The sequence below is a fragment of the Apodemus sylvaticus genome, chromosome 1 (assembly GCF_947179515.1).
Source record: "Apodemus sylvaticus chromosome 1, mApoSyl1.1, whole genome shotgun sequence".
In the NCBI taxonomy this organism is placed as follows: domain Eukaryota; kingdom Metazoa; phylum Chordata; class Mammalia; order Rodentia; family Muridae; genus Apodemus; species Apodemus sylvaticus.
In genome coordinates this window covers 50,570,738-50,595,791 of record NC_067472.1, presented here as the reverse complement: position 1 = coordinate 50,595,791, position 25,054 = coordinate 50,570,738, and the positions used below count along the sequence as shown (strand labels likewise).

General features: G+C 42.7%; 2 protein-coding genes across 8 annotated transcripts in view; both read left to right on the top strand.

Annotated features, from left to right (window-relative positions):
- LOC127689338 (serine protease FAM111A-like) overlaps positions 1 to 25,054 on the top strand; it is a 98,754-nt gene that overhangs the window by 30,904 nt on the left and 42,796 nt on the right. Inside the window, exon 1 of one of the 2 annotated variants that reach the window (XM_052188912.1) lies at positions 21,574 to 21,660. The exons of the other annotated variant lie outside the window; for it this stretch is intronic. The gene's annotated coding sequence lies outside the window, so the exon portion shown is untranslated. Of the gene's footprint in view, positions 1 to 21,573; positions 21,661 to 25,054 lie in introns of those variants that run through there. 2 annotated transcript variants of the gene reach the window in all.
- The window catches only part of LOC127689399 (serine protease FAM111A-like), a 90,767-nt gene that overhangs the window by 56,870 nt on the left and 8,843 nt on the right, over positions 1 to 25,054 (top strand). For 3 of the 6 annotated variants that reach the window (XM_052189059.1, XM_052189089.1, XM_052189068.1), the window contains exon 2: positions 24,789 to 24,869. The exons of 2 other annotated variants lie outside the window; for them this stretch is intronic. The gene's annotated coding sequence lies outside the window, so the exon portion shown is untranslated. Of the gene's footprint in view, positions 1 to 24,477; positions 24,536 to 24,788; positions 24,870 to 25,054 lie in introns of those variants that run through there. One more of the 6 variants, XM_052189078.1, reaches the window with a different exon arrangement.

Sequence of the window (25,054 nt, the reverse complement as noted above, 5' to 3'; positions counted from 1 at the left end):
CTCTACTTGTGGTAAGAATAGGACTTCACTCAATGGCTTTACAAACTAAGAAGTAGACAAAGTACAGAAAGGCGAAAAGGCAAGAACTAAAAAGACAGCCACTGCTGAGCGTAAGCTTTGTTTGACTTATTGGAGGGGAACTCTGATGCACACACAATCTCTCACATCATTAACTGAGGAGGCAAAATAAGTTCTACAGTTGGTATAAAAAGAAATTTCAAACCAACAATTAAAGCAAATTGATTACACATAATTTTGCAACTTGGTTGCTGTATTCGCTCCTCATACTCCCACTGGACACCTCTGGCAAAATGTGCCACTCCAATAGATTTTTTTTCCCCCTTCTGTAGCTGCCTCTTTGATTCTTAGAGATATTCCATACAATCCACAAGGACAATCTATTACGGAAACAGCTTATCAGACTTTAGAGGGACATAATACTAAATTACAAGAAAGAGAATTTAAATATAGTCATCCATGTTATATTCTCCTACATCCTCTTCTTAAGGTCAATCATTGCTGTGGAAAGGCCCGGATGTACTGTTAACTGAGGTCGAGGTATGCTTGTGTCTTGTCACAGGATGAAGATTCTCCTGCTCCAACCCCATGGAGGCTTTCAACCACCTCAGCAGCAAAGCCTGCTTCATTCCCACAGTATAAAGAAGCCTCTGTTGACAGCAGTGGGTCCTTGGTAGGGATGTTAACTCTTTCTATTCAAGCCCGGGAGCTATGGTTGCAGAGCTTGTGCTCCAACTTCAAACACTTCTGATTTTCCTAAAGTGCCTTCTGAGTGAACTTGTTACCTGTAACTCTGAACCAGCTTTGGTAGGATGATCCAGAAAGTCCCCCCTGAAGCAAATTTACTTTGTCTTTTTTTGTTCTAGATTTTGAACCTAAGTCACTTTCTGTCTCTAGAAGTGAAGGACCTTATCTTCTATAGTCACAATGCTGATTTATTTACTCAAATAAAAATAAACAAATATAAAACTCATCTTTGGTTAACTATTTTTTAAGGATTTTTTAATTAATTTTATGTGCCTGGGCATTGCACCACGTAATGAAAGGCCCATGGAAACAAGAAAAGAGTGCTCGATTCCCTGGAACTTGAGATTCAGGTGGTTGTGAACCACTATTACTGGGAACTGAATTCATCCCCTCTGTAAGAGCAGCAAGTTCACGCACTTAACTGCAGAATAACCCTATTTTTTTTTTTTAAAAGAGGGCTAATCTTGTGGTCATCCTCAGTGCTGGGATTATAAGCCAGCAACCACTAACATGACATAATTTTGCACTGTCACTGTCTTTTATCATAAAATTATTAATCTATTGAAAAGAACAGGGAAATTGTCTCTGGACTGTCACCCCTGGGCTGCCTCTTCACACTACTGTTTAAGTGATGCACTAAGCTGAGTGGGAGCCATCCAAAGACTATATCCCTTCTGTTGTAGAATCTGAGCCCTAGATTTCTGCCAATAACTACTGCTGCTGAGCTACAATGAAAATCTATGTAGCCTCTCTGGATCTAGTTTTCTGTTGGTGAAAATCAGCAGTAACTGTAAATGAGACAAATACATCCTGTGATGACCTGGACAGCAGAGTGAGTACCCATGAGTCTAGATCACCTCAGACTCCACTCACTGCTACATGGTCTTGAACACAGTACTTATGTTCTGCCTCTTTCTCACTCCAAGAGGAGCAGCATAGGCTCAACATCAACTATTATGAAGATTAAAAAGACATCATGCAAGCCGGGCATGGTGACACATACCTTTAATTCCAGCACTGAGGAGGCAGACAGGCAGATCTCTGTGAGTTTAAAGACTGATCTACAAAATGAGTTCCAGGACATCCAGGGAAACACAGAAGAACCCTGTCTTGAAACAAAACAAAGCAAAGGTAACAAATAAACAAACGATATGCAAGCAATGGTTTCAGATAATGACCGCCTGTGTCAGATTGATTAGGGAATATTACTGCTATTGATACTGTTATCAATACTAAGAGTTAACCAGGACACTCTTAGAACAGTGGAGGTTCTGGGGAGATGAAAGTTGGAAAGTAGATGAGGAACTGGACTGTTACAGTATTTCTGAGGCCATGGATTTGTTTCTCAACCGGACAACTTGGGGAGTGCACTGAAAAACAGACTGCGCAGAGGAAACTGGACAGAGCTGAGTTTCCACCATCTTATATTCTTGCTGGGGCGATTTTAGGTTTAACTCCAACTTGATCTTCTTGAGAGAGAATCCTATGGAAAACTATCTAACTGTTCTCGTACCCAAGGCCCAAGATGTCCCAGCTAACTTATCTTTTGTTAAACTGCCTGCTTGTGAAAACCTCCCTGTCCTGTTGCTGAGTAAGATACCAGGTTGTGATTCTTGCCTTTAAAATCCCCTTAGTCTAAACGTTCAGGGACACTACACTTGGTTCCTGAATGCTCGAATGCACTCTTAGGCAGTTGGAGTAAGACTCTCAATTGGTTACAGACTGTCTGGGTGGCCATCTCTGCTGGGCTCCCTCTAACACAGACAGCAACATGAATTTTCCACTTCCCTTGCAAACCTTGTAGCAAGAGTTAAAAGGTTAAGAATCTGTTCCTATCTATTTCTCCATCCCCTAGCCTTTCCACTATCCAGACAGAACCATGTCATAGCAAAATATTCAATGCTTACAGCTATGCTAAACAAATCTATGCTATGATAATAGGAGCTAGGATTCCACTGACCTTAATGCGGGGGTTACTGTCTCTTCTTCAGTAAAGTCACAAGATAATGGAGCCTGTGGAGGGTTCCCTATCCAGTCTCCCAGGCTGGCTCCTTACCACACTCCAGTCAATTACCTTTAACTTCTCATTTTCCTCCCCTCTTTCCTGCCTTCATTACTCCTCTTCATTTACATCCTCCTCTGACCCACCCCCTTACTTCTAGTTTACTCCCTCTTACCCTCCCTCTCCCACCATTTCCTGACCAATCTTAAAGATGCTTAAAGCTTCCTAGCTTGACTGACCTCTCTCTCTCTGTTTTGATTTCCTCAGCCAGAGTTTAAAGAAACAAGATAAACAGTTAACAGACACCTTGCCCTAACCCACATTGCTGTCTCCAGGACACAGTGGGACAAGTAGCAACCACTGAAAACAAACTTATGCTTTCCTGGTCCTCCACATGAATGGCACTTCTGGCTCAGTGCTTAAGAGCATCCAGTTCCATCCTTTCCAGCCCAGAGGGCCTTGCCCTCCCTGGGGAGTACCTGTGTAGTCTGTGCACTTACACACCTGCTTCACATATTGCTCTCAGCCAGCAAATCCAGCCCCTAACTCAGATCAGCTCTTCTACAAGGGATAATCAGTTAACAGTTAACCCTCTCCCAGAGACATAGTCTGGCCAATGAGAAAGCACCCAAGGAAGCTCTGAGTAGGCAAGGGAGCAAGGCAAAGGAGATGAGAGGGTCAGTGAAAGGAAGCTACACCCTTAGAAAATTAATCTCTATAATTGGTTTGTTTTACACAATCCCCACCTTAAGTTTCGTTTTCTCCATTTTATTTCTGACTTTTAGAAAGGAGGGGGCGCTAGCTAACAAACTACTGAGTTTCATTATGACATCCAATTGGTTAATTTCTTCCTTTTCCAAACCTCCCCTCTTTCATTCCTGCCTTCCTTACCCTCTTCATTTACATGACCTACCCCCTCTGACCTACCCCCTCATTTCTAGTTTACTCCCTTACCCTCCCTCCCCCACCTCCCCTGACCTCTAGCTTGACTGACTCATCTCTCTGCTTCAGTTTCTTGGCTCACCCTCCCAACACCTCTCATCAATTACGTTTGCTCTTTTCTCTGCTTCCTTGACTATTGAAGAAGAGAGATGGACTGTTTCCTGTGTGGCTAACAAAGGGCAGGTCTTGTCTGTCACACATAAAAGCCCTTCAATATGTAATCATATAATAAGAAGGATTTCTGTAGCAGGTGCATCCCTTTAATCCCAGCACCCAGGAGACAGAGGCAGGTGGTTTTCTGTGAGTTCAAGAATAGTCAGGTCTATATAGCAATCTCGAGGACTGCTAGGGCTATACAATAGAAAGAGCCAGTTTCAAAACTCCAAAACCAAGCCAAAAAAAAAAAAATCCTGAGAAAGTCAATTTGCCCATTTTACTCGGCTTTTGCCAAGCACAGTTAAACAGAAACTATTGCAACATCCTTTTCCTCACGGTCCAGGCAGAGAGCATCTGCAGAGAAGACCTTGGAGCCCTGGAAAGGTTCTAGCTGAGGGTTTCTAAGATCAAATGGGGGCTCCCAGAAATCTGTTGTTAAGTAAAATTCACTTTATTGCTCTTGGGGTAGTGAAAACAATCACTTCCCAGAATCTTAGGATGATAGTGAGGGAGAAAGAAGAGCTGAACGGAGCAAAGGTATCTCTCTCTCTGACACGCCAACTTCTGGTTTGCAGTGGAGAGATTGGTTAGGATTTAGTAGCAGAATCAAGATTCGTGGATTACAGGAAACTCAAGATTTTGAAACAAAGGGATGAGGTGTATAATCTTGGTTTGCACAGTGTTCTTTATGTTTTCTCTTGAAGGTTGGTTGGATCTTTGATGAACCTACCGGATAACAATAGACACGTTTTCACCTTTCTAGTTCATGGTAGGACATTCCTGCTGTAACACATTTATGTTGATGGAAACAGTTGGGAAAGCCATATTGCTGAAGTAGCCACTTATATGAGTGTAGATCCTTCCTTCTCCTTGAAACACTGCACATGCCTGAGAAAGAAATCAGCATATGTTAATCTGTGGCACTCAAGAAAATGCCGTGCAACTGGAGAAACAGCCTGCCAGATGCTGTTCCAGAGGGCAGGGCTTCAGTCCCCAGCAGCTACATAAAGGCTCACAACTGTCTATGACTTCAGTTCCAGGGATCCAGTGTCCTCTTCTGACCTCTCCAGGCACTGAATACACAGAGTGCACAAACATACATCCAGGCAAACACTCACACATACAAAATTTTAAAATAAAATAAAATCTCAATTATGATGGAAAAGTCTTAGGATGCATTTTCATGACGTGGCCAGATAGATGGTTTCACAGAAATCGTTTTTAAAAATTTAGCATGTATATCCTTTAAGCACTGCTGAAGAAATCCTTACAGTAGCTCATTTAGCTGCAGATAGCAGGCAAGTGGAGCTGCACTCCCCACTCAAGGAATTACAGCACATGGGTGCACAGGTCTGTCTCAACTGATCTCCACGAAGGCTTTTCTGCATCATTCTATTGCCAGTAAATTCTACCAAGTCCTTGCAGCAAAGGGGTAACTCAGTATTGCTTTCAACCCTGAGTTGTTGACTTCCTTTGCCACACTGCAGGCCCTACCTTGCCCTGCAGTTGTTAGAATCCAACTGCTGAGGAAAACAAAAATACTAATGAACTGCACATCCGGCCAAGACAGAGGCAGAGGCAGAGGCAGAGGCAGAGGCAGAGGCAGAGGCAGAGGCAGAGGCAGAGGCACAGGCAGAGGCACAGGCACAGGCACAGGCACAGGCACAGGCACAGGCACAGGCAGAGGCACAGGCAGAGGCACAGGCACAGGCACAGGCACAGGCAGAGGCACAGGCACAGGCAGAGACACAGGCACAGGCAGAGGCAGAGGCAGAGGCACAGGCACAGGCACAGGCAGAGGCACAGGCACAGGCACAGGCACAGGCACAGACAGAGGCACAGGCACAGACAGAGGCACAGGCACAGGCACAGGCACAGGCAGAGGCTCAGGCACAGACAGAGGCTCAGGCACAGGCAGAGGCAGAGGCACAGGCACAGGCACAGGCTGATCTTTTTTCTTGGTGGCTGTGCCATGTGGTGAGCATTAGTGAGAGCTTAGCTTCTGTCTCTTCTTTTTTTCTCCTCCCCCACAGTCACACACTTTGACATTTATTTTGTATCACTTAAAGTTGTTGTAACAGATTTAAAATTATAATAGCTGCAGTAAACTAAGGCATTAATTCTTGTATGAATACTGAACACGTCTTCATATAATATCAAAACACAGATTGTACATCGGTTGATCCCTATAATTTCCAAAGGTATATTTTTGAGACTTAACCATCAGCCAGATATGTGAGACAAACATGCAGTAGAACCTTTCACGTATGTTGTCTCTTCTCCTAGAAATCATCACTGAGTCCCTTAATGAATGGAAGAACATGTTATTAAAGTCACGGTAGCACAGAGCTCTGCAGATCTTTCTTAGCCATTGTGTACTAACCAGGCCTCATGTTTACAGAGCCCCAGCCACATTCACACTTAGTCTTTATTTTTATTTTTTAAATTGAAGAGGGTTTTTTTTTCATACAATTTAATTTCTATTATGGTTTTTCCCGATTCCGCAGACATTCTTCGTTTCCTCCCATCCAGTCACACCTTATCTTTCTCTTATTAGAAAACAAACAGTGTTAACATTTCTTCTAGGCTCTGGTCCACAATTACCTGGTAATAGCCAGATATGCCTGACTCACTATAAATGAGCTGCTGCACCCCTCCTTACTCTCTTCTCTTGTTCTCTCCCCCTCTTCCCCCTCTGTCCCTTCTCTCCTCATTCCCCTGCTCTTTCTCCTCCCCCTCCTCCCCCTCCTCCTGCCCCTCCTCCTCTTCCTCCTCCTCCTCCTCCTTCTTCTTCTTCTTCTTCTTCTTCTTCTTCTTCTTCTTCTTCTTCTTCTTCTTCTTCTTCTTCTTCTTCTTCTTCTTCTTCTCCTTCTCCTTCTCCTTCTCCTTCTCCTTCTCCTTCTCCTTCTCCTCCTCCTCCTCCTCCTCCTCCTCCTCCTCCTCCTCCTCCTCCTCCTCCTCCTTCTCTCTCTCTCTCTCTCTCTCTCTCTCTCTCTCTCTCTCCCTCTCTCTCCCTCTTTCTATCTCTGTCTCTACCCTCCCCATCCCCTAAATAAAGTCTATTCCATTCTATACTGTGGCCGGTACCTCAGTGGGGAGGGATGCCTCAGCATGGGACTGTAGAGGTGCCCCCAGCCCACCCCCATACCATGCCTCCACTACACATCCCTGGCTTCTTTTTATTTTTTATAAAATGCAACAAATGGTCTTCTAAAAAAAGAAGTAAAATGGAATAAAATAGAAAAGAAAACAAATTCAGTGGCACTTTTGGACTTTCTTGTCTCATATTGCTTTTTTAAAAAAACCTTACAGGTCTTATGTATACATGTTATAGTTTCTGGTGTTATTGTTTTGATATTTCTGTGAGAGTGAATATGTGTTTCTCTGTGTCTATGTGTATTTCTTGTGCTTTTTTTCTTCGGCCCTTTTCCTTCTGTTTGTTTTGTCCACTTTTTCCTCTTAAGCATAACACTTATATCTGAAGGCAGGACAGAAACTTACAGTCAGAATGCCCACAGGGTCAGTGATGCCTTTACCCACTGGATTCCTCTTTTCTGGAGTATTAGATGGGGCCTCAGCAGGGATTCTTGTGGGGGAGATGCATGGCTGGGCTCAAGATGACTCCAGAACACAGCAGGAGGTGCATAAAGCACAGGATTTAGGACCCTGGTGGTGATGGTGAGCAGGGGCTGCCAAGGCTCTAGCCAGGAGCAAAGGACAGTTAACTTTAAGATTAGGGCAGGAAGCACTGTGATTTGGGATAGTGGGAAAGGGGGAAGATAGGAGTGTAAGGTGCTTCCTAAGGGCAACAATCTCTTGTAGGGCACATGCTTCAAGAATCGGTCAACCAGGAACTGCAGGTAACCTTGATTTTTCCAATTGTGTACGAGTGAGTGAAGATATTTTAACCCTGATGAAGAAGATGAAATCTGCTGTTGTGTTAGTATAAATATATGATGAAAATGTAAAAAAAAAATAGCATCATATAAAAAGGAACAGTTTGTAAGCCAGAAAATATCAAAACATGTATATTTATTATATGTCAAAATAACACTTTAGAATCAACTTAAAACAAAATATTAAAAATTCATAACAATAAAGAGGAAGCAGGCAGGAAGAGACATACTTTTCACATATTAGCTTCTTATCTTTTGGGTAGAGATGAGCTAGAAGTTTAAAGACATCTTTGCTCGTGTTGAGGACTGTGCTGTGGTCTGACTCAAGAAACCTAGCATCTAGACAGGCTTGGATTTCTATGACACAGAGCCTATGTATTTTTGTGAGGGAATCAAACTCTTTTATTGTTTAATCGGCCAGTTTTCAGACAGTCTGAGTTGCAGCTGTGTTATTTGCCATTGGAGTAAACATCTGGAAGATCCAAACAAGAGTGGAGTCAGGTGATGATTCTTGCACACTTGAAAAAATGTTTTATAGTTCTTGCCTTAAGGTTCTTTGATAGCTTAACCTCAGCTGGAAAGAGCTTGTCCTCTAAGTCATCAATGGATACTGGGTGTTTTCTATAATGCTGTCTAGGTTGCTATTGAGTTTCCAATAGTCATTCTTTATAAAGGAGTTAATGGTCTCTCCTTTGGAGCCATAGACATAGAGTTTGTTTCCCTTTTTGTTAAATTCCCCATACTTCAGAATCTTTTTTTTTTCTGCCTCCCAATGGCATGGATATAAGATTGGACATAATTGGTAGATGCTTGGTCCTGCGGTTGAAACAATCGTTTATTTTCTTGTGCCCACTTTCAGTTTTAGAAAATGTAATGACATGTGGCTGCCTTCTGGGAAACAGCAGAGGAGCACGCCTGGGTTTATGTGCCCTTTGATTTGTGTCTTTGCCACGCACTAGCATTTCTTTGCCCTGTTGACTCTCTCTTCTTGGACACCACCGAGACTGTTAGATGCTGTATATGAGCTACTTGTCTCCCCACGTGTGAGTATGTTTCATGTTTTTGTTTTTGTTTTCTGTGATTCATACCTGATATTGCTCTAGTTGTCTTATATGGGGGAAGAGTCCAATCTCATGATATATTCTTCTGTAAAAGCAGTCTTTGGTCTCAGGTATTGCTCATGTCACTTGGTCTTCATTTAGATTCCATCTTTATTTCAGAAATAGTGAAATAATCCTGCTCTTCTTTGGCGACCTAAAAACAAATGATAGATACTTTAAACTCTAACGACAACTCTGGTCCTATATCCTTTTTAGTGTCAATTCATAGAATTGCTGTGGGAAATTCAATACCAGTTTGAAAAGACCAGTGAGTGGAATTAAACTAGAGGTCAACTTGAGGTCTAAAATATCTCCCAAACCAGTTAGCTAAGATCTGCATGTTACATGTGGTGCTTTTCCCTAACAAATAGGAAGAACACAACATTCCCCCAGCTGTTTAAAAATCTGCCATCTTTTACATAGGACTTTTCAAAATTTGCTTACTACTTTTTTATTTTTTATTTTGCAATCTATAATTTTTTTGTATGTGTCTATAGTATAGGATGGGTGCATGTGTGGGGACACATCCCTACAGATATGTGAGTATAGTTGCACATAGATGTGAGTGTGGGTGACAGAAATTGACTTTGGGTGTCTTTGATCACTGTTCATCTTAATGAGGAATTCTTCTAAATGAAGAATCCAGAACTCTGTGACACAGCTAGTCTATCCAGTCAGCTTGGTGCAGGATATTTTTTTCTGCCACTGAGAAATGGGGTTATAGGTGTTGTGATCATAAAAAGAGAAATAGGTAAAAGATATGTTCTATGAGAATGTGTGGTGAAGAGCGTGGGAAGGGGGTGCCTCGGGGGTCCCATGCCAAGACATCCTTTCGCCCGAGGGACCAGCCACAACACAGTATAACATAGAATAGAGTTTATTCAGGGCATGGGGAGGAGAGTTAAGAGGGCAGTAGAGGCAAAGAAATGCAGAAAGATGGAGAGAGTAGAGAAGTAGAGGCTGGCAATGACTGTATGGAGATGGGGGAAGGGAATGGGGAGAGAGGGGAGCAAGGGGGCAAGAGGCAAGAGAATAAGCGAACAAGAGAGTAAGAGAGTAAGGGAGACAAGAGAGCAAGAGAAGGAGGAGGAGCCAAGCAGCCTCTTTTATAGTGGGACAGGCCTGCCTTGCTGTTGCCAGGTAATTGTGGGGAGGAGCATACCAGACTGCTGCCAGATAACTGTAGGGGTGGAGTCCAGACAGAATACCAACAATAGGTTTGTCACCATGTGTACTGGCTGGTTTTGTGTGTCAAATTGACACAAGCTGGAGTTATCACGGAGAAAGGAGCTTCAGATGAGTAAATGTCTCCATGAGATGTAGCTGTAAGGCATTTTCTCAATTAGTGATCAAGTGGGGAGAGGGCCCCTTATGGGTGGTGCCATCTCTGGGCTGCTAGTCTTGGGTTCTATGAGAAGGCAGGCTGAGCAAGTCAGAGAATGCAAGCCAGTAAGAAACATCCCTTCATGGCCTCTGCATCAGCTCCTGCTTCCTGACCTGTTTGAGTTCCAGTCCTGACTTTCTTTGGTGATCAACAGCGATGTGGAAAGTTTAAGCTGAATAAACCCTTTCCTCCCCAACTTACTTCTTGGTCATGTTTGTGCATGAAATTCTGACTAAGACATCATGCTATTTACAGTCATATCAACACAGAACTTGGCATTTACATGCATGCTGGGTGCCCAAACTCTAGTCCTTACACTTCTTCAGTGAGTAGTGTGTCCACTAAGCCATCTCTCCAGCTGCACAATAGAATTTTTATCTTTGCCAACCATAGCGACACATTGCACCAAAAATATTTATTTATTTATTGTTAATAATGTTTCATTTAGACAGAGTCTCACTATGTAGCTGGGTCTTCCCTGAACTTTTATATAACTCAACTTGTCCTCAATTCACAGGTTTTTGCCTCAGTCTTACAAAATCTTAAATTTTATTTTTGAAATATCAAAATAAAAACCAAAGAATATGTTGCTGTTACTCATTATAAAGTATCAAATCAAATATTACAGTAAGTCACCCTCACTGATTACTTTATCATCAAAATAATATCTTAATTCATCAAATATGTGAAGAATTCAGCTTATTTCCTTTATTGTATCAATATACAAATCTTATGACTGTATAAGAACAAAAGAATGGTACTAATTCTTTTAATGGGGAAATTGAGAACGGAATATCAATCATCTAAGTGTCTTTCTGAAGAGATAATCGTCAAGAGAGCTGAGCTCCCTGTAAACTCAGCAATCACAGGCACTTGTCGTCCAGTAGGACATTTACCTCACGCCCCAGAAATGCAATGACTCTTTGCTAGGAGAAAAGCACTCCTAACCAATGAAGATGTGATTAGCTTATAAGGTTGTGGTCGGATTGGCTTTTTACAGAAAGAGCAGTTTGCAAAGTAAAGCACAGCTGCCTCAGAACCAATCACCAACCAGTGCAAAGGGAAACAGGAAACAGGGGTCCTTCAGCACTGCCATCCTCATCCTATCTCCCAGCACTCGCCCTCTAACCCTTACTGTTCTAGCAAGACAAACAACGTTAAATAATGGGTCAATGTCAGTTCTACCATCTGGGTTTCTGTATGTGGAATTAGAATAAGCTCTAATGAGGACCAGCCTCTGAGAAGATATGACTGGTTAGAGCTTTTAAAAGGCACTAAAAGCCTGGAACCTGTTACTGTCCATGTTGTGTTTATAAAAAGATAAAGAAGGAAAATGATTTGTTAATATGTAGTCAGGTATGGGGGGGAGGTGAAACCTCCATGGGCCTGTGTAGATTCATCCCTTCCCCCTGAAGGACCAGCCACAGGACAGTGTAGTATAGAATGGAGTTTATTCAAGGCATGAGGAGGAGAGTTGAGAAGGTAGAGGAGGGGGAGAGAGAGAGAGAGAGACAGAGAGAGACAGAGAGAGAGAGAGACAGAGAGAGAAGAAGGAGGAGGAGGAGGAAGAAGAGGAGGACGGGGAGAGGAAGAGAGGAGGAGGAGGGGAATAGAGGCTTGCTATGAGCACAAGGACTTGGGGAGGCAGAGATGGCAATGGGGACAGAGTGGGAGTTAAAAGGCAAAAGCAAGAGAAAGCAGAGGGGGCAAGCATCCCCTTTTATAGTGAGTCAGGTACACCTGTCTATTGCCAGGTAACCGTGGGGCAGAGCTTAGACAAAATGCTAATGTCCATCCTTGAAATAGGCACTTGCAAACAACTTACTTTGGGGTGAAGGCTGGAACCTGAATCCCAGTTGCCCCTCCATCAAGGCAAGCTTGGGGAGGTCAAAACTCCCAATCCTGCATTGCCATCTTTGTGACAAAGGAGAAAATGAAGTTTGCCGAGTCAGTGGGAAGATGGGAGTTAGGACACTCAGGTGGTTTCCTGGGAGACAACCCCTATAGTGCCTGGTGACTTACCAACTGTCCTTGTTCCAAATACCTGTTGGAGATGCACATCATTCTATGTAGTTCTTACGGGTTACTGTTTCAGGTAATATGCTTCTTTCTTTACTGAAACATTAATTTAATATAGGTATAATTGTTTAACCCCCGCATTTTTCGTAGCCATCTACCAATTAAAAAAAAAAGAATAAAACTGCCTGAGGAAGTTTCAGAGTACATATATTTCCAATACACAAGCAGTCAGTGTCTAGTTAGGAAAAATCTATGGGACATTGGACATAGAGTGGACAAGGCTACTATGGTTATAATGCTAAATTAGGACTTACAGACTCACCTTTGGAAAGCATTGCTACATTTTCAGGTTTTTGCTTACATCAAATGGACCCGTGACAGCCCTTCTTCCAGCCCCCGGGGGACTAGCAGATAAGGCAGGTGGCCCAGCTTTATTTATGGTACCATAGGTGTTGCTGTTGTGCATTATATACAGAGGAAACATTTAACTAAATTCCTCTATCTCACTTCCCCTTCAGCTCTGGCCTTGCTAGTCCCTGAATGTTAGTAAAGAGCTTATCCACTAAGCATAATGCAGGCTCTTCCTTACAGAGCTCCAGGAGTCAGGCATTGTACCAAATTTCCATCAGAAAACATCTAGAGACTGCCACACCTGGGGATCCATCCCATATATAGTCACCAAACCCAGATACTCTTGTGGATGCCAGCAAGTGTTTACTGACAGGAGCCTGATATAGCTATCTCCTGAGAGGCTCTGCCACTGTCTGACAAATACAGAGGTGGATGCTCTCATCCAACCATTGTACTGAGCACAGGGTCCCCAATGGGGAGTTAGAGAAAGGACACTAGGTGCTAAAGGAACTTGCCTAGTCCCATAGGAGAAATAACAATACGAACCAACCAGTACCCCCAGAGCTCCCAGGGACTAAACCATCAATCAAAGAGTACACATGGAGGGACCCATGGCTCTAGTTGCTTATGTAGGTGAGGATGGCCTTGTTGGACATCAATGGGAGGAGAGGCCCTTGGTCCTGGTAAGGCTCGATTCCCCACTGCAGGGAAATGCTAGGGCAGGGAGGTGGGAGTGGGTGGGTTGGTGAGCAGGGGGATAGGGGAGGGAATAGGGTGTTTTAGGAGGGGAAACCAGGAAAGCAGATAACCATTTAAATGTAAATAAAGAAAATATCTAATAAAAAAAGAAAGTATCTCTGATTGGTAACTTCCACAGCTGCTGTGGAAAACATGTCCTATCTAGATTTTGCCTTCTGTGAAACTTCTGTTCAAATGTAGCTAAACTCACAGCTTGGTATGGACAGAAAATTCAAATACAAACATTAGTAAAGGTACTTGCAGTTGAAGAATTGAAAAGTACTTCCTACTTACCTTGATCCAAAAATCTGGACCTCCTTTAAGACAGAGGTGAGTGATGATAAACTTACATGGAAACAGGTAAGAAAACAGCTAGGAAACCTTGGAAACAAAAGAAGTTTGAAACACGTGTTAAAAAAGAAATCAAGAAAGCTTATCCAAAATGATAATTAGGACCCCCAAAATGATATTAGGTTACTATTTGGATTTATTTGAAGAATATTTTTCTTGGTATCTTTAAAGCAAATTGACAATTTAAATAAAATATCCTAAGTTTAGCAGTGCTGAATACCACTACAAAAATAAACACCATTTGAGCATAGGAGAAATACCTGTCTTCAACACCTCTGTATCTAACCAATATCTGAGGTATAACATCAGTTATAGTATTCTCATGGACACAAAAACATTTTAAAGAACACATAAGAAATAAATAAATAGGGTAGGTATGTGCTATTCTACAGCACATTTTAAGTGTTTCTCATATCAATAGACTTGCATAGTTTGATCAGTCCCAATGGAAGGTATTATTAGTCTTCCCCAGTTTCTTTTCTATTAGCTTCAGAGTGTCTGGCTTTATGTGGAGGTCCTTGATCCATTTGGATTTGAGCTTAGTACAAGGAGACAAGAATGGATCAATTCGCATTCTTCTGCATGCTGACCTCCAGTTGAACCAGCACCATTTGTTGAAAAGGCTATCTTTTTTCCATTGGATGTTTTCAGCCTCTTTGTCGAGGATCATAAGTGGCCATAGGTGTGTGGGTTCATTTCTGGATCTTCAATCCTGTTCCATTGATCCTCCTGCCTGTCACTGTACCAATACCATGCAGTTTTTAACACTATTGCTCTGTAGTATTGCTTGAGGTCAGGGATACGGATTCCCCCAGACTTTCTTTTGTTGCTGAGAATAGTTTTAGCTATCCTGGGTTTTTTGTTATTCCAGATGAATTTGATAATTGCTCTTTCTAACTCTGTGAAGAATTGAGTTGGGATTTTGATGGATATTGCATTGAATCTGTATATTGCTTTTGGCAAAATGGCCATTTTAACTATATTGATTCTACCGATCCATGAGCATGGGAGGTTTTCCCATTTTTTTTGAGGTCTTCTTCCATTTCCTTCTTCAGAGTCTTGAAGTTCTTGTCATACAGATCTTTCACATGTTTGGTAAGAGTCACCCCAAGATACTTTATACTGTTTGTGGCTATTGTGAAGGGGGTCATTTCCCTAATTTCTTTCTCAGCCTGCTTATCCTTTGAGTATAGGAAGGCCACTGATTTGCTGGAGTTGATTTTATAACCTGCCACTTTGCTGAAGTATCCTGTTTTTTAAATGTGTTTCCAGTGGTCCCTCTCTGTGCAAGAACAAAATCTGCCATTCTTTCTCAGAGTGTCTCTGATGGCTCTCTTTTGAAGCCATACACACAGTTTGTTCCCCTCTTTGTGAATATGTCTACATTTCTGAATCCTTTTCTCTGTCTCCCAAACCTGCATGGATATAAAATTGGACACAATTGGTAGATGCTTGGTCCTGGGGTTCAAACAATCATTTATTTTCCTCTGTGTTACTTTTACATTGACAAAATGTAATAACCATGTTGCTGCCATCAAGAAAACAACAGATGGGCATATGCACCCTTCAGTTTCTTCTTTGTCACACCAGCATTTCTTTGCCCTGTTGACTTTCTATCTCGTCTTTGACAGCACTGAGAGTGTTGAATTGTGCATATAAGCTACTTGTCTCCCCATGAGTGAGCACATATTTCATGTTTTTCTGTTTCCTATGGTTCACACCAAAGGTGACTATAATTTTCATATTTGGGGGAGGAGTCTGATCTTGCCAAAATTTCTCAGGAGGAAGTGGTCTTTTGGTCTTCGGTATTGGTTACATCCTTTGGCATTTTTTAAATTATTTTATTTCATTTATTTATATTCCAAATGTTGTCTCCCTTCCTGGTCCTCTCTCCCTGAGCCCTTCTTCCCATTAAGTCAGTCTCTGAGAGGGTGCTTCCCATCCACCCCCCCCCCACCAGCACCCCTCTTCCCTGGGGCATCCAGTTTCCACAGGACTAAGGGCATCCTCTCCTACTGAGGCCATACAAGGCAGTCCTCTGCTACACACGTGCCCAGGGCAACGAACCAGTCCATGTATGCTTCTTGGTTTTTGGATTAGTCTCTGGGAGCTCTGAGGAGCTCCCTGATTAGTTGACACTGTTATTCTTCCTATGGGGTTGCAATCCCCTTCAGCTCCCTCAGTCCTTTCTCTAACTCTTCCATACTGGTGCACAACCTCAATACAATTGTTGGCTGTAAGCATATACATTTGTCTCAATCAGTTGCTGGTAGAGCCTTTTGGAGGGCAGCCATGCCAGGCTCTTGTCTGCACACACAACCTGGCCTCAGTAAAAGCGTCAGGACTTGGGGTACACGCATGGGATGGATCCCAAGTTGGGCTGGTCATTGGGTGGCCTTTCCTTCAGTGTCTTCTCCATTTTTGTCTCTGTATTTGCTTTAGACAGGAACAATTCTGGGTTAAAATTTTTGAAGATGGGTGAGTGGTTTCCTTCCTCAACTGGGGGCCATATCTATCTGCTGGAGGTGGTCTCTTTTACTTCCATCTCCCAATTGTCCCCATTTTGGCTAATGTCATTTCCATTGAGTCCTGGTAGCTTCTCACATCCAGGTCTCTGGGAGTTTGTTGAGATTCCCCCTGGCCCCTAACCCCTACTAACGCATACTCTGATTCATTCTCCTGGACCTCTGGTCATCCCTCCTGTCTCTCCCCATACCTGATCCTGCCACTCCTTTCTCCCCTCCCCTCCCCTCCCTGCCCCTCCCCAACCAGTTTACTCCCTCCCTATGACTTTCATGATTATTTTGTTCCCCTTCTAAATGGTTTCAGGTATCCATAGTTGGACCATCCTACTAAAAGCAATCTACAGATTCAGTGCAATCCTCAACAAAATTCTAACACAATTCTTCACAGATGTGAAAAAAAGCAATTCTCAACTTGATATGCCAAAAGAAAAAATCCAAGATAGCTAAAACAATTCTCAACAATAAAAGAACTGAGCTCAAGCTCTACTACAGAACAATAGTGATAAAAACTACATGGTATTGGTACAGAGACAAAGAGGTTGATCAATGGAATAGAATTGAAGAGCCAGAAATAAATCCACACACCCATGGTCTCTTGATCTTTTATTTAAAAAAAAAATAAAGAGCTAAAACCATACAGTGGAAAAGAAAGAAAACATCCTCAACAAATGGTGCTGGTCTCAGTAGCGGTCTGCATGTAGAAGAATGCAAATTGATCCATATTTATCTCCTTGTACAAGCCCAAGTCTAAGTGGATCAAGGACCTTCACATAAAACCAGATACACTGAATCTAATAGAAGAGCAAGTGGAGAATGGACTTGAACTCAGTTCCTTTGCAACATCAACAGGTCTCAACAATCTGTGATTTATTTAATAATAACAACAGAGTTGAAGATGAACTGGGTGGCAAAAGCCCCATACTACACCCGTCCTCTGGGCTCCACAGTCCAGTCTACAATTCAAACTAGGAGCCCAGATAGAACACTGCCCTCTGCCTGCAAACTCCCCTTAAAGCACACCCAGCAGTTCTAAACTGCACCCTATCCCCTAGGCTCCTTGTCACAACCCAAAACTTTTTACCACAAGACTTTTGCTTTACTTGAGGCCACGTAGTGCCAGGAACCCCAAGACCAAGCAGGTACTCCAAATCCCAGAGGTCACACAATTATTTGGGACCCTAAAGGCACACCTGAGAAACCAGAGCTGGAGCAGGGTTGGGGAGGGTCAAGGTTCTTCTGATGAGCTCGTTCTCTGTGAATATGTGCCTTAAATTTCACTGCCCTGCAATGTAAGTACAATTCTCAGTTAAAGACCAACATGCTTATCATCATAGACCTCAGTTTCTCCCTTTTCCTATCCTTTTGTTCATTTTCACCTGTGTTTTTCCCTTGCATGTGCCCATTCCTTGTCTCTGTTTGAACCTCCCTGGACACTCAACAACTCACTATTATCTACTGAAAGTGAATCTTCCCACCTTAGCCTTTATCTTTTAGATGGAGGTGATTAAAATATAGATTCCATATAAAACATATATTACATATACATGCATGCATATACCCATGCATGTGCTTGTGCATGTGCATGTGCACACATCAGCTACTTCTACATACTTTGAAACAATCAATGCAATCTTTATCACTCCATTTGCTGAAGTCAGAAACCCAGGGATCATCAAACAATCAATGGAGTCTTTATCATTCAAGTTGCTGAAGTCAGAAACCCAGAGATCACCGTTTCTTCTTGTTTGTGGACCACTTCATCCACTAAGAAATTCTGGCTGCCGTCTCAGATTTTAGGAATGTCATTTAATTTAGAAAACTATTACAATTCCCACCATCTTATTTTATTTTTTAACATTATGGTATTATTTTGACAATGACAGTTCTACAGTTACTCTCTCCCAACCCTGCAGAAAGCTTCACTTCGTGTTTTATTGTAAGTTTAGAAAAGCACACCTGGTGACTCCCACACCACCATCAACCTGAGGCATGTGTTTGTCCATGAGTGATCAACGTCCTCTCACTCACTTTATGAGAAACACAGCAGATTCATTTCCCCATGTCTGAATGTTGTGTGCAGCAAATATTCACAAATGTATTTTCTTGACTGTGCTTATTTCAGAATGAAAACAAAGAGCATGACAATACTAATTTCTTTTCCAGGCAGGGCCAGCATTTTGCATTGCTGAGACATTTGTTTCCAGAATAGCTAGACTCAGTGGAGGGTTCCCACCTGGCTTCAGGCAGGTCCAGGGATTTGCTGCCACCAAGACTAGACAGGAGAGCCCAGACAGCAGGTATTACAGTGGCCTCTGTAGCTGCAGGCAGAAAGTGGATAAGCTAGGAGGAGGAAGGGAAGGCTAGCCATCCATACATGTACTATCCCAGGAATGTTCTGGCAGGGACTAGAAACCTGCTGTCACCTGCTAGCAAATAATGGACTCTTCATGTGACTTTCTTTTTTTTTTCTTTTTCTCTTCTTTTCTTTTCTTTTCTTTTCTTTTCTTTTCTTTTCTTTTCTTTTCTTTTCTTTTCTTTTCCTTTCTTTCTTTCTTTCTTTCTTTCTTTCTTTCTTTCTTTCTTTCTTTCTTTCTTTCTTTCTTTCTTTCTTTCTTTTTGTTTGCTTGCTTGCTTGTTTTCAAGACAGGGCTTCTCTGACAGCCCTGGCTGTCCTGGAACTTACTCTGTAAACCAGGCTGGCCTCAAACTCAGAAATCTGCCTGCCTCTGCCTCCCAAGGGCTGGGATTGCATTATATTGTTCTGTGTCTCCCATGGATATACACCACCACCCATCCAGATAGCCCATACATACAAGATTATTTGCAGAAGCTGCTTCTTGTCCTGTTGTGTATTGGAGAGAGCCAGGTGGTGGGCTGGAAACAGGCTTAGATCACCTGAGAGGAAGCTGTATAGGTAAAGCAAAAATTTAACTTAAGAGAGGATAAGAAGTAAAGGAGGTGGGGATTAAATGGGGAGGAAAGAAATGAGGGAATGAGCAAGAAGTGGGGAAGGAGGAGCAGAGAAAGAGAAAAGATGGAGTGGGGAAAGCAAGTACTTCATTCTGATCAGTAGCATCAGTTTTGCATCAGAACCATCTCTAAAATTGGCTGGTTAGGCTTCACATCTTATTTCACTATAATGTGACTCAGAACAGATGCAGGAAATGACTCACAAGAGAGATGGAATGCTTTCTTAACCTCTTGGCCCTTTCCATTTGCGTACAAGCCTGTGAGGTGCAGTTTCTATTTCTTTCTGCTCACTTTCTTATAAGCGTCCATAGACTAAGTGATTATCAGATGCAGGACCTCATGTGTTCTGACTGACTCAGGTGTGAATTTCTGCCTTCAGAGATGTAAACACCACGGTCTGGTTCCTCATTTTCCTATTTGCTTTCATTTTTTCCAGGTCTCTACAACCTAAAGAGTGCCAGACCCTGTGGCTAAGTATTCATATTGATAATATTACCAGCTGTAATCTTCACTGGGCAGTGTGTCATAGGTAGCCATTACCTGAAGAGTTTGCCTACATGATACATTTTTAATCTTTACAACAAAGTACGGATGTATGCCACCATGGCCAGTTTGAGTGTTCGGGACTTGTGTCAAGGTAACGAAGCTGGTGAACGGCAGTCTGTGCAGAGCCAGATCTCATCAACACCCACACAACTGTGCATGTTTTTAGAGGATGCCATTGCATGCTCTCAGCTGCATTTTTTCCATGAGTAGGAAATTGAAGTCAGGGAGTCTGAGCAGTTTTTTAGTGGATCATGATCAGTTCTGGGTAGAAAGCTTGGGACCTTCTGGGGGTGGTAGGTTTGAAATATAAACAGTCTTCAGATGGTTCCCACTTGACCCTCTGTATCACTTATATAATAACATGAAGAAATTATCCAGGAGTGAATATCGTACAAATTCTTTTCTCAGCAGACAATGTTGATAAAATTATCTCACTTCTTCTGGACATAAAATACACCCTGGAAAGTACCATGCCACAAGCAGTGTTAGCATCTACAGGTGGCCACAGACAGTCTGGATTTTTGTCACATATGTGTGTAATCTATTCTAGAATACTATGGGGCTGAGCAATGCTGTAATCTGCCTATGTTGTTAAAAATCGTTCTAGCAGCTATGTGAACTACAAACTCGGGTGTGGTGGATGTGGGAAAGAGCAGATAGCCAGATACATGTCTTGGGGTTTTCAGAGATGTTGGGGTTCTCCAAGGTGTTAGCAATAGTTGGAATCTGCTCCCTCACATAATAGGTATTTCAAAATGGACCAGTCATTGCCTGGTCACCCCTAGTTTCTGCACCACCTTTAGCCCAGCCTATCTTGTAGGCAGGACAAATTATAGGTAGAATGCTTTGTGACTAGGCTAATGTCCTAATCCATCCACTGCAAGTCTTTCCCAGTTACAGAAGATGGCTGGCTCCGGCTCTGTATCCCCCATTGCTAGGGTATCTTTGTAGATTCCTGGGAATTTCCACTGCCCAGGTTCTTTAGCATGTCCCAAACATTCTCCTTCCTGCCCCATAACAGTTGTGTCTCCCAGTAATCTCTCCCCGCTCCCTGCCTGGCTCCTTCCCTTCTCATCCTCCTTCTTTTTAATCACAGCTCATATTTCTGGAGTGGACACTCTCTTTATGAGTAGAAAATATTTACACCCAATGATGCACATCTGGAAAAAATTAATTTATTAGGCCAGCGAGATGACTCAGCATCTGCTGCCCAGTCTGACTGAGTTTGATCCACTAGACTCACATGGTAGGAAAGAACCTGAATTCCTGAAAGTTCTGACATGTGGCATACACACACACACACACACACACACACACAAGATTTAATACATTTTTGAAATATGAGTCTTTGACAAGGATTTGCAGTTTCTTCCTGATTTATTCTAGTACTGAAGTTGGTCTGCTGTAGGGATGTTACCGCCTAGAAAGGCCCCCTGAGTCATCTAAACTTCCTCCTCATCCACTTTCTGCCTGCTGCCTGATCTCTCTTGCTTAGTTCAAGTGACCGAAAATCCCTGGACTTGCCTAAAGTCAGGCAGGAACCCGCATCTAGTTCTGGCTCTTCCGGTTCCCGCTGAGTCCAGCTGGTTTACTTCATTTCACTAGGCTCTAAAATGAGATCCCTGGAGAGTAGAGAGCTCCACCCACTTGATGGGCGGTCCTCCTTGACTAAGCCACCCTAAGAGACCAGAGCTGAGGCACACAGCCCTTGCTCTGGTCCGGAACCACACCCTGAATTCAGGCAGTGAACTGAAGCCCAGCTGGCTGCTGGTCAGCGAAAGGACCAATCCGAAGTCCCTCCACCCTGAACAAAGACATCAGAGGATAGTCTAGTTCTGTTTTTCTAAAAAGAAAAAAAAAAAAAAAAGACCCAGGATTCGGCTGGAGAGAAGGTGCCACAGAGTGGAAAGATCTGGTAAGTAAAAAGCCACTTTAAGATTAACTTCTTCCTGTCAGAATGTGGTGTGCAGAAAATATTTAGCAATGTATTTATCAAGTCTCTTTCGTTTTGGAATAAAAATGCACAGAGTAAGTGACAAATACTGTCACAAATTCTTTCTCAGGCTTGCCTAGCATGAGGAGTGGAAGGCATCCATATTTGAATAGATGGTTACTACACCAACCTGACTGGTCTGCTGTTCCCATCATAACCCAGTATGTTCTGCTGAGGACTAGAACATACCAGTCATCTTTAGTGTCCTTGAAGGGCATGGTGACAGTTTCCTCAATAAAAGCAGACCTAATGTTAGATGTTGGGTTCAATGTAGCTGGTCCTAGCTGTGAGCCAGGGAAGGTGGCAGATCTAAAAAAATACTGTGCTATTCTGAACAGTGGGTGACACCTCAGGCACACTGGTGGCCTGGGGAACTTATAGCTCTGGAAAGCCCTTGGGACAGAGGCAGACCCATCTGAAGGACCCAGGGAGTACAGGGTTGTTTTCACATGGTAGTGTAGGAAAAGGCTTAGATCAGTTGTGGTCTTTGCCTCTGGAAAGCCCTTCTGAGAGAAAAGTAAGTGGGTAGAATGTGCACATGGGTAACTATTTAAAAAAAAAAAGCTGTTAAGAGAAGGAGAAATGAAGGAGGGAGAGAGAGGGAGACAAGGGGCTGGGGAGGAAGTTATTAGGCAAGAGGGAGGGAGAGTGTGTATGTGTGCTTGGGCACAAGGAAACCAGAAAGAGGCTTTAAGGGACAGGGCGGGGCCGGGTGGGGGAGTTAGTTATTCAGAAATAGGAAGGGAGAGTGAGAAAGGCCAGGGGAAAGAAAAAGGAGGCAAGAGAAAGGGGAAGAGGATGAGAGAGCAATTTCAGGGAGGCTGAGGAGGGGACTTTTTCAGGCTGTATTGGTTTATTGCTCTACTGAAGAAAGATAGCAAATGCAATTAGCTCAGTGGACTTTGGCTTCTCAAACTATAATGTGGCTTGGTATCCTCTGAGGAAGTTGTATTCACATCATTCTAACTGAAAGGGCAAGAAGGAGTGGAGACAGGAGGGGATCTTACAATGAATCTCCAAACACCTACCACATAGCAAATGATTCTGCTTTAGAGGATTTTCTCCAATTTACACATCTTGGGTGTTTTGTTTTGTTTTGAGACAAGGTCTCATGTAACTCAGGCTGGCTGTGGACATCTCAACTCCTGATCCTCTTCCACACTTTAATAAAAAAAGATCCGACATGGATACTGAAAATCGTTTGTGTGGGGTAGATATGGAATGATTCAGAATTGTTTAAGCATGAATGTGAACTGTAAAATTTATCCTTCTTTCTGCTAGCCTTTATGTTTTATAATATGAACCATCAAGACACCGGGAACCTCAAATCGTTTTTCTGGTTGAACAGTGATTCCTGCCTCTGGAGATCAGACAGTCCAGACCGGTTCCTCAAGTACTCATGCACTTTCATTTTCTTCAGTCCAAGGAGCTTCCTGTGGTTAAGTCTGGGCCCTGATCCCAGCACTAGCGGGAACGTTCTCTGAGCAATCTCTCACACATGGCCGTTGTCTAACGACTTTACCTGCATTACATCTTCTTTCTTCACAGCAGTTGAGGATGACTCTGCTGCTCCATTTAGGGTGAGGAAGAGGCAGAAAGTAGCCAGTATGCTCAGGTCCCTGCAGCTCTGGAGAGGCCTGAGCTGAGGCCAGACTCTTGGCACTCACTCTGCTGTGCAAGTTCTCATAGGACATCCATGCAGTATCTTTAGTTGCTTCTGCTTTTCACAAACGGGGAACTAGGCTCCCAGACGCTAGTAGCTTCCTCCTAGCTCATTAGCAGTAGTTACTGTTAGAAATCTCAGGACTCAGGTTCCTCAATGGAGGGGTTAAGGTCACGGACACAGGCTTCAGATGGCTCCCACTGAGTGTGCTTCACTTACACACAGAGAAAAGAGGCAATCCAGTGGCTCTCTGCAGACAACCTTTCTGTGTGGATCACTTTCTACATGGATGGAAACACAGTTAAAATGCATAATTGCGTTGGGTGTGGTGTGCTCACTTACATCCTAGTGCTGAGGAGGGTGAGGCTGGAACATGGCCAGTTTGAGGTCACCTTACGCCACAGAAAAAGACATGTTTTAAAGGAAAAAGAGTTTAAAGTTGATACTTGTATCTTAGGTGCATTTTGATGTGAATAAATTGGCATTGTAAGTGTACAAGGTTTGTTTCTAACTTGTTGAGACAGAAAGTGACTTAGAGTTAAAATCTTAACCATGTGTCTGTCATCTACTAGTTAAAAACACACTATAGGGTTTGAGATGTGGCCCAGCTATTAGAGCAATCACTCTTTATGAACAAAACCCTGTATTTGAGGCTCTTTACCATTTATGCCAGATGTGATGGTACATTTCTGTAATCCAGACTGTTAAAAGGTGGAGACAGAAGGATCAGGAGTTCAAAAGTCCAAAACCAGCCTGAGTTACATGAGACATTGTCTCAGAAAAGAAAGAATATATATTCTCATATATATGTGTACACACACACACACACACAACTGAGAAAAAACCTTAAAAACAAAAATTATTTGCTATATGATAGGTATTGTTTCCACCTCCTTTTTTCTTTTTGGTTAGGAAATAATGTAAATATAAATTCTCCAAAATATGCTCACTGGAGTTTTGTCATTTTTAAATGAAAGTTTTATCTCTGTAGAAATAATTCATGCTTTCTAAGCAAGCTTTGGGAACTATGTGATGCAGCTTATGGAAATCTGGCCACTGCCTACACCACTGACTGCTGGGCTGTGTCTGCTGATGGTGACATACTGAAGAAGTGTGCGCTCATTCTCCTTGATGGTATGTGGTCTAGTGATTCTTAGCCCTAGAAGGGCCCTGAAGGCAGGCAACAGACTTGGGAACAGTCCCCTTTCCCACTGTTGGAGGTTTCATGTTGTCATTCAAACTATTTTTTCTCTTTTGCTGAGACAGCAGGGGGAAATGCCACTTCAAACAAAGGACCTAAAGCAGTAACTAATGTCCTTAACTGACATCTTGGAGAAACTTTCCATATTGCTTTTAGATGCTTCTTACCAATTTCTTTCGTTTTCAGAACAAGACATGGTTCTCCTCATTCCTGTTTGCCTGGCCGTATCATCTCAATATTAAACCAACAGCAGATTTTAACATCAGTGTAAGTAGAAAATAGTTTTAAGTTTCCAAGCTGCAGACCCTTTGTAGGGTATCTGCATTTGAATTCTCCATTTACTTCCATCTATGGGTTTGAATGCATCATCTCCCTTGTCAAGAATACCCCAAAACAAAATCTATATAGACCCTGCTTTCCATGGCAATGGTGGGGATTAGCTAATACAGATG